The following is an 8,623-nucleotide window of genomic DNA, read 5'->3' as shown; positions in this document are numbered from 1 at the left end:
TATTTTGAGATTTATCCTTGTTGCATACATCAATGACTCATTCCTTTTTATTTTAGAGTAATATTCCATTGTATGCATATGCCATAGTTTATTCATTCTCTTATTGATGAATATTTGGACTATTTCCAGTTTGGCTACAAATAAAGCTTCTATGCACATTCATGTACATGTCATTATATGGACATGTTTTATTTCTTGGGTAAACTAGGAGAAGATGGTCAGTCTATTTAGTCCATTTAATTTTAGCCATTCTAATTGTTGTGTAGTAGTATCTCATTGTGGTTTTAATTTGCATTTTCCTAATCACTAATGATGTTGAGCATCTTTTCATGCACTTATTGGATATCCATACATCATTTTTAGCGAAGTATTTGTTAAAATGTTTTAGCTTTCTAAAAACTGAATGGTTTGCTTTCTTAATATCAACTTGCAAGAATCATTTATATATTCTGGATACAAATCACATATCAGATGTATGATTTGCAAATATTTTCTCACAAGTTGTGTCTTGTTGTTTTCATTTTGAAGAGCAGAGTTTTTAATTTTGATGAAGTTCTACTTATCAATTTATTTGTTTATGGATGGTGCTTTTGATGTTATATGTAAGAAATCTTTGTGTAACCCCAAATCACTAAAGGTTTTCTTCCATGTTTTATTCTAGATGTTTTATAGTTTTAGATTTTTACATTTAGATCTATGGACCATTTTGAGTTAACTTTTTTATATGAAGTGTGGAATGAAGTTCAGTTTTTTACTTATGGACACTCATTTTTTCCAGATCCATTTGTCAAAAAGACAATCCCTTCTTCACTGAATTGCCTTTGCATCTTTGTCAAACATCAGCTGTCCATACATACGTGGGTTCAGGTCTTATCTTCAAGTCTTTGATCCATTTGAGTTTATTTTTGTATATGGCAAAAGATAACGGTCTACTTTCACTCTTTTGCATGTGGCTGTCCAGTTTTCCCGGCACCATTTATTGAAGAGACTGTCCTTTCTCCACTGTATGTTGTTAGCTCCCTTGTCGAAGATTAGCTCTCCATAGACGTGTGGTTTTATTTCTGGGCTTTCAATTCTATTCCATTGATCTGTGTGTCTGTTTTTGTACCACTACCATGCTGTTTTGAGTACTATAGCTTGCAGTACATTTTGAAGTCAGGAATTGTGATGCCTCCAGCTTTGTTCTTTTTTTCTCAGTATTGCTTTAGGTTTTCTGAGTCTTTTGTTGCTCCATATGAATTTTTGTTGCCCAATATGAATCATAAAATTCTTTGTTCTATTTTCATGAAGAATATCCTTGGGATTCTGATGGGGATTGCATTGAATCTGTAGATTGCTTTTGGTAGTACGGACATTTTAACTACGTTTATTCTTCCAATAACGTGCACGAAATATCATTCCATTTCTTTATGTCATCATTGATTTCTTTCATTAATGTCTTATGGTTTTCATTGTATAGGTCTTTCACCTCCTTGGTTAAATTTACTCCTAGATATTTTATTCTTTTTGTTGTGATTGTAAGTGGGATTGTATTTTTGAGTTCTCTGTTAGTTTGTTATTAGAGTATAGGAATGAAGCTGATTTTTGTAAGTGGATGTTGTACCCTGCAACTTTACTGTAGTTATTATTTCTAATAGTTTTCCAATAGATTCTTTAGGCTTTTCTCCATATAAAATCATGCTGTCTGAAAACAGTGAATGTTTCACTTCTTCGTTGTCTATTTGGGTTCCTTCTTTTTTCCTTTTTGCCTAATTGCTCTGGCCAAAACCTCCAGTACAATGTTGAATAAGAGTAGTGAGAGTGGGCACCCTTGTCTTGTTCCTGTTCTCAAAGGTATGGCATTCAGTTTTTCCCCACTGAGTATGATGTTGGCTATGGGTGTGTCATATATGGTCTTTATTATGTTGAGGTACTTTCCTTCCATCCCCGTTTTGTTAAGAGTTTCTATCATAAATGGCTGTTGGATCTTGTCAAATGCTTTCTCTGTGTCTATTGAGATGATCATGTGGTTTTTATCCCTCATTTTGTTAATGTGGTGTTTCACATTTATTGATTTGTGAATGTTGAACCATTCTTGTGTCACTGGTATAAATCCCACTTGACCATGGTGTATGACCTTTTTGATGTATTGTTGTCTTCAGGTTGCCAATATTTTGTTGGGGATTTTTACACCTATGTTCATCAGTGATAGTGACCTGTAGTTTTCTTTTTTTGTGTTGTCTTTGTCAGACTTTGGTATCAGGGTGATGTTGACCTCATAGAATGTCTTAGGAAGTGTTCTGTCTTCTGTAGATTTTTGGAATAGTTTGAGAAGGATAGGTCTTAAATCCTCTTAGAACTTTTGGTGGAATTCACCAGGGAAGCTGTCTGGTCCTGGACTTTTATTTTTGGGGAGGTTTTGATTACCATTTCAATTTCTTTGCTTGGTCTATTCAGATTATCTATTTCTTCTTGACTCAGCTTTGGAGGTTGTAAGAGTCTAAAAATTTATCCATTTCTTCTAAATTGTCCAATTTGTTGGCATATAATTTTTCATAGTATTCTCTTACAATATTTTGTATTTCTGTAGTATCTGTTGTAATGTCTCCTCTTTCATTTCTAATTTTATTTATTTGAGCATTCTCTCTTTTTTGCTTTGTGAGTTTGGCCAAGGGTTTTTCAATTTCACCTATCTCCTCAAAGAACCAGCTCTTTGTTTCATTGACCCTTTCTACTGTCTTTTTGGTTTCGAATTCATTTATATCTGCTCTGATTTTTATTATTTCCCTCCTTCTGCTAATTTTGGGCTTTGTTTGTTCTTTTTCTAATTCTAAGTGTAGTTTGAGATTGCTTATTTGGGATTTTTCTTGTTTGTTAAGGTGAGCCTGTAATGTGATGAACTTCTCTCTTAGGACTGCTTTTCCTACATCCCATATGAGTTGGTATGGTATTTTCATTTTTGTTTGTCACCAGATTTTTTTTTATTATTTCCTTTAATTTCTTCAATGATCCATTGGTTATTCAGTAGCATGTTGTTTAGTTTCCACATCTTTGTCCCTTTCTCAGCTTTTTTATTGTTGTTAATTTCTGGTTTCATAGAATTATGGCTGGAAAAGATGCTTGTTATTATTTCAATCTTCTTAAATTTATTGAGGCTTGCCTTGTTTTCCAGCATTAGGTCTATCCTTGAGAATGTTCCATGCACACTTGAGAAGAATGTGTATTCTGCTGTTTGGGGATGGAGTGTTCTATATATATCTATTGAGTCCATCTGGTCTAGCTTTTCATTTAGTTCCACTGTTTCCTTGTTGGCTTTCTGTCTGGATGATCTATCCATTGATATGAGTGGAGTGTTGAGGTCTCCTACTATTTTGTGTTATTGTTAATATCTCCTTTTAGATTTGTTAATAGTTGCTGTATGTACTTTGGTGCTCCTGTGTTGGGTGCATAGATATTTATAAGTGTTATGTCTTCCTGGTGGAGTGTCCCTTTTATCATTATATACTACCCCTTTTTGTCTCTCTTTACCTGTTTTATATTGAAATCTACTTTGTCCAATATAAGTGTGGCAACACCGGCTTTCTTTTGTTTGCCATTAGCTTGGAGTATCATCTTCCATCCTTTCACTCTGAGCCTGTGTGTGTCATTCATTGGAGCTAAGATGTGTTTCCTGGAGGCTGCATATTGTTGGGTCTTGCTTTTTAATCCATCTCATCACTCTGTCTTTTGATTGGAGAATTAATCTATTTACATTTAGAGTGATTATTGATATATGAGGGCTTAATGCTGCCATTTTATTGCTCGTTTTCTGGTTCTCCTGTATTTCCTTTGTTTCTCATCTTGTGTATTTTGGACTACCAATTCAGTTAGGTAGTTTTCTATGCTGATTTTCTTAGTTTTCTCTTTATTTATTATTTGAGTCTCTGTTATAATTATTTGTTTAGCGGTTACCATCAGGTTTGTGTGAAAAATCTCATAGATGAGATAGTCCATTTTCTGATAACTTCTTATTTCCTTAGACTAAGCAGACTCAATCTCTTTCCTCCTCCCCTCCTAAGTTCTTTTTGTCACATCTTATTCCATCTTGTGTTGTCAGTTTGTGTGTAAAATGACAAGATTAAATTTATTTTTGGTGTTTTCCTCCCTTTATCTCTAATGTTATGCTAGAGTGTTTGCTAACTTGTTCTGATGGATAGCTACAATTTTCTTATTTTGTCTGCCTATTTATCTCCCTACTCAGGGCAGTGTAACTCCTTTCTTCTCTTTTTTTTCAGGTATGAGGGCTTTTTTGAGGATTTCTTGTAGAGGGGTCTTGTGGCGATGAACTCCCTTAGCTTTTGTTTATCTGGGAAAGTTTTTATTTCTCCATATATTTTTGCTGGATAGAGTATTCTTGGCTGAAAGTATTTGTCTTTCAAAGATTTTAATATATCATTCCACTCTCTCCTAGCCTGTAAGGTTTCTGTTGAGAAATCTGCTGAAAGCCTGATAGGGGTTCCTTTGCAAGTTATTTTCCTCTGCCTTGCTGCCCTTAGTATTTTCTCTTTGTCATTGACTTTTCCCAGCTTTACTACTATATGCCTTGCAGTGTCTTTTTACATTGACATAGTTAGGAGATCTGTTGACTTCTTTCACTTGCATTTCCAGCTGCTTTCCCAGGTTTTAGAAGTTCCACTATCATTTCTATGAACAAGCGTTCTGTTCCATTCTCCTTCTCTTCTCCGTCTGGAATACCTATAATCCTTATGTTGCATTTCCTAATTGAGTCAGATATTTCTTGGATAAGTTCTTCATTTCTTTTTAGTTTTGGTCCTCCATCTGAAGAATTTCTATATTTTTTCCCTCGATATTGCTGATTCATTCCTCTATAGCAATCAGCTCTATTGTTCAGGGAATCCATATTCTTCTTTATCTCAGGCATTGTGTTTTTCATCTTGACTCTTCTTTATAGTTTCAGGCTCTTTTGTGAAGTAGCCCCTAAATTCATTGAACTATCTGCATTTTCTTATAACTCGTTGAGTTTTTTCATGATAACCATTTTTCGTTCTCTGTCACTTAAATCATAGATTTGTGTGCCTTCAGGATTGATTTCTGGGTACTTGTCATTTTCCTTCTGGTCTTGAGATTTAATATATTTTTTCATACTGCTGGATAATGTGGATTTGTGCTTCTGCATTGTGGTAGTATTTAATCACCACTTTGACCTGCTGCCACCTGGTGGGGGTCAAGAGCTGTATATTCTAAGCCCACTGCCATCTGCGGCACAGCTCCCAGCTGCTGAACTGGGGTGCTGGGCTGCAGGAAGGGGTGTTTTCTTTCTCCTATGTGATCCTGGGGGCTTCTCACTCTGTTCTTGCTATCTGCTCTCCTGGAGTGTTAGCTTGATGAAGACACCAGTGCAATAGCTATTCACCTCTGTGTGGGGTTTCCTCTGAACTGTGAGGGACCTTAGAGAGCAATGGTGTTCCCATGGAGGGCCACTCCCTCCCCTCTTTCCTTTCACAGCCATGCACAGTCCCTGGATTGCTGCCCTTCATGGAGAAAAGAACATTTCTCTTACCTCATTCCACTCCCTTGGGGTGGAGAGAGGGGGTGCTCCCGCACCTCCACCTTCCAACATATGGCTACATGGGTCCCTCAAACTTCTTTTGTGTTGTGTGGCTGTCCTCTGTTGGAATATGAATGTCCTTTTTGTTGTATCTTAGAGGGGAGAGTTTATGGGGAAACTCATTCCATCATGATGCTGACGTCACTCCCTTCATAATTTTATTTTATTTTATTTTTCTACTCTGATCTTTATTTCCCTCCTTCTGCTACTTTGGGTTATTTGTTCTTCTTTTTCTACTTCCTTGAGGTATAAAATTAGGTTATTTTAAATCTTCCTTTTTTCTTAATATAGGTATTTATTGCTATAAATTTCCCTCTTAGAACTGCTTTTGCTGCATCCCATAAATTTTGGTATTTTGTGTTTCTGTTTTCATTTGTCTCATGATTTTATTTCCCTTTTTATTTCTTCTTTGACTCACTGGTTGTTTAGGAGTGTGTTAATTTCTACATATTTGTGAATTTTCCATCTTTCCTCCAGATATTGACTTTTAGTTTCATACCATTGTGGTTGGAAAAGATATTCAATATGATTTCAGTTTTCTTAAATTTATTAAGACTTGTTTTGGATGGAATGTTTTGTATGTGTCTGTTAGACCCATTTAGTCTAAGGAGTAGTTCAAGTCCAATGTTTCTTTATTGATTTTCTGTCTGAGTAATCTATTCAATAGAGGAGTACAGAAGTCCATTTACATTTGAAGTAATTATTGATAGGTAAGGACTTACTATTGCCATCTTCTTAATTGCCTTCTGGCTGTTTTGTAGTTCCCATATTACCTTCTCCCCCTCTTATTGTCTTCCTTTGTGATTTGATAATTTTCTGTTCTGGTATGCTTTGATTTCCTTTTTTTTAATCTTTTGTGTACATACTGTAAGTTTTTGCTTAGTGGTTACTACCAGGCTTACATAAAACATCTTATAGTTATATCAGTCTATTTTAAGCTGATGACAACTTAATTTTGATCACAGACAAAAACGCAACCCTTTTACTCGCCCCCCAATTTTGTGTTTTTGATGTCATAATTTATATCTTTTTATATTGTGTAAGCGTAAACATTAACCAATTATTGTAGCTATAATTTATTTTTTTTGAGGAAGATTAGCCCTGAGCTAACTGCTGCCAATCCTCCTCTTTTTGGTGAGGAAGACTGGCCCTGAGCTAACATCCGTGCCCATCTTCCTCTACTTTATGTGTGGGATGCCTGCCACAGCATGGCTTGCCAAGCAGTGCCATGTCTGCACCCGGGATCTGAATTGGTGAACCCCGGGTTGCCGAAGCAGAATGTGTGCACTTAACTGCTGCACCACTGGGCCAGCCCCAATTATTTTTAATATTTGTCTTTTAACATTTATGCTAGAGTTAAGTGATTGTGACCACTGTCACAATATTAGATTCTGAATTTGATTATATAGTTATCTTTACTAATGACTTTTATACTTTACTATGCTTTCATGTTACTAATTAGTGTCCCCTCATTTCAACTTGAGGAACTCCCTTTAGCATTTATTGTAGGGCAGGTTTAGTGGTAATGAATTCCTTCAGCTTTTGTCTGGCTGGGAAATTCTTTATCTCCCCTTCACTTCTGAAGGATAACTTTGCCAGATAAAGTATTCTTGGTTCACAGGTTTTTTTTTTCTTTTAGCCCTTTGAATATATCATCCTACTTCATCTTGGCCTGTAGGGTTTCTGCTAAGAAACATGCTCATAGCCTTATAGAAGTTCCATCATATGAGATTAATTTTTTTCTCTTGTTTCTTTCAAAATTCTCTGTCTTTGATTTTTGATAGTTCAACCATAATGTATTTTGGTGATGTCCTCTTTGGGTTGAATCTTTGTGGAGAACTATGAGCTTCATGTATTTGAATGTCCATTTCTTCTCCCAGATTTGGGAAGTTTTCATTGACTATTTCTTTAAATAAGTTTCTGCCCCTTTCTCCTTTCTCCTCCAGGACTATCATAATGAGAATATTGTTTCACTTTATGGTGTCCCATAATTCACATAGGCTTTCTTCACTTTTTTTCTTTTTTCTCCTCTGACCAGATAATTTCAAATGATCTGTCTTCGAATTCACAGATTCCCTCTTCTGTATATAAAGTCTGTTGTTGGTGCTCTGTATTGCATTCTTCATTTCAGTCAGTATAATCATCAGCTCCAGAATATCTGTTTGGTTCTTTTTTAGAATTTCTATCTTTCTGTTGAAATTATTTTGTTCATGTATTGTTTTCCTGATTTTGAGTTGTCTCCCTGTGTTCTCTTGTAGCTTTCTGGGCTTCCTTAAAAGAATTATTTTGAATTCTCTGTCAATTCATAGTTCTTTATTTTTAGGGGCTCAGTTACTGGAAAATTATGGTGTTTCTTTGGTGGTATCATCTTTTCTTGACTTTTCCTGTTTCTTGTAGCCTTGTGTTGATGTCTGTGCATTTGATGGAGTAGTCATCTCTTCTGGACTTAATGGACTGGTTTTGGTGAGGAAAGACCTTCACCTGTGGGTGGGTGCAAGAGCTATGGCTGAGTAACATGTGGTGGTCCTGGCTCCAGAGAAATCCCAGTGATGTGGTCTCCATGCAGCTCTGTCAGCTGAGGTGAGTGCCAGCAAAGATTTGCTGGGGTTTCCAATGGCCAAAGCTGTGGTTGTCTGAAACTATGGTGAGGTCTGCTGGGGTCTTTGGTGGTAAAGGCTGCTGGGGACCTCCTGATCTTTTTTTTCCCACTGGGGATGTCATGGCTAAGGTAATCCCTCTTGGTTCCAGGTCTGGCTTGAAGGTGCCCTCATGGCAGCAGTGGCAATAGTGTCTGATGCACAGGTGCCCATGGAGCAGCCATGGAGTCCAGCTCTGGAGCATGTGTTTACAGAGCAACAGTGGCTCTGGTGTTTGGGGCATTGGCTAGCTTGCAGCAGTGGTTGCTCTGTTGTCTAAGATGCAGGTACATGCCAAGCAACCATGGAGCTTAGGACTGGAGAGAAGGTGCATTTGTAGAGATGAGATGAGATGGATGAGATAACATCCATCAGTGCCCTGGACCCTTTGGAGAGGAGA

This window comes from Equus asinus, chromosome 9 (assembly GCF_041296235.1).
Source record: "Equus asinus isolate D_3611 breed Donkey chromosome 9, EquAss-T2T_v2, whole genome shotgun sequence".
Classification (NCBI taxonomy): Eukaryota; Metazoa; Chordata; class Mammalia; order Perissodactyla; family Equidae; genus Equus; species Equus asinus.
The sequence above is the reverse complement of the archived record's forward strand: the minus strand, read 5'-3'. Positions refer to the sequence as shown.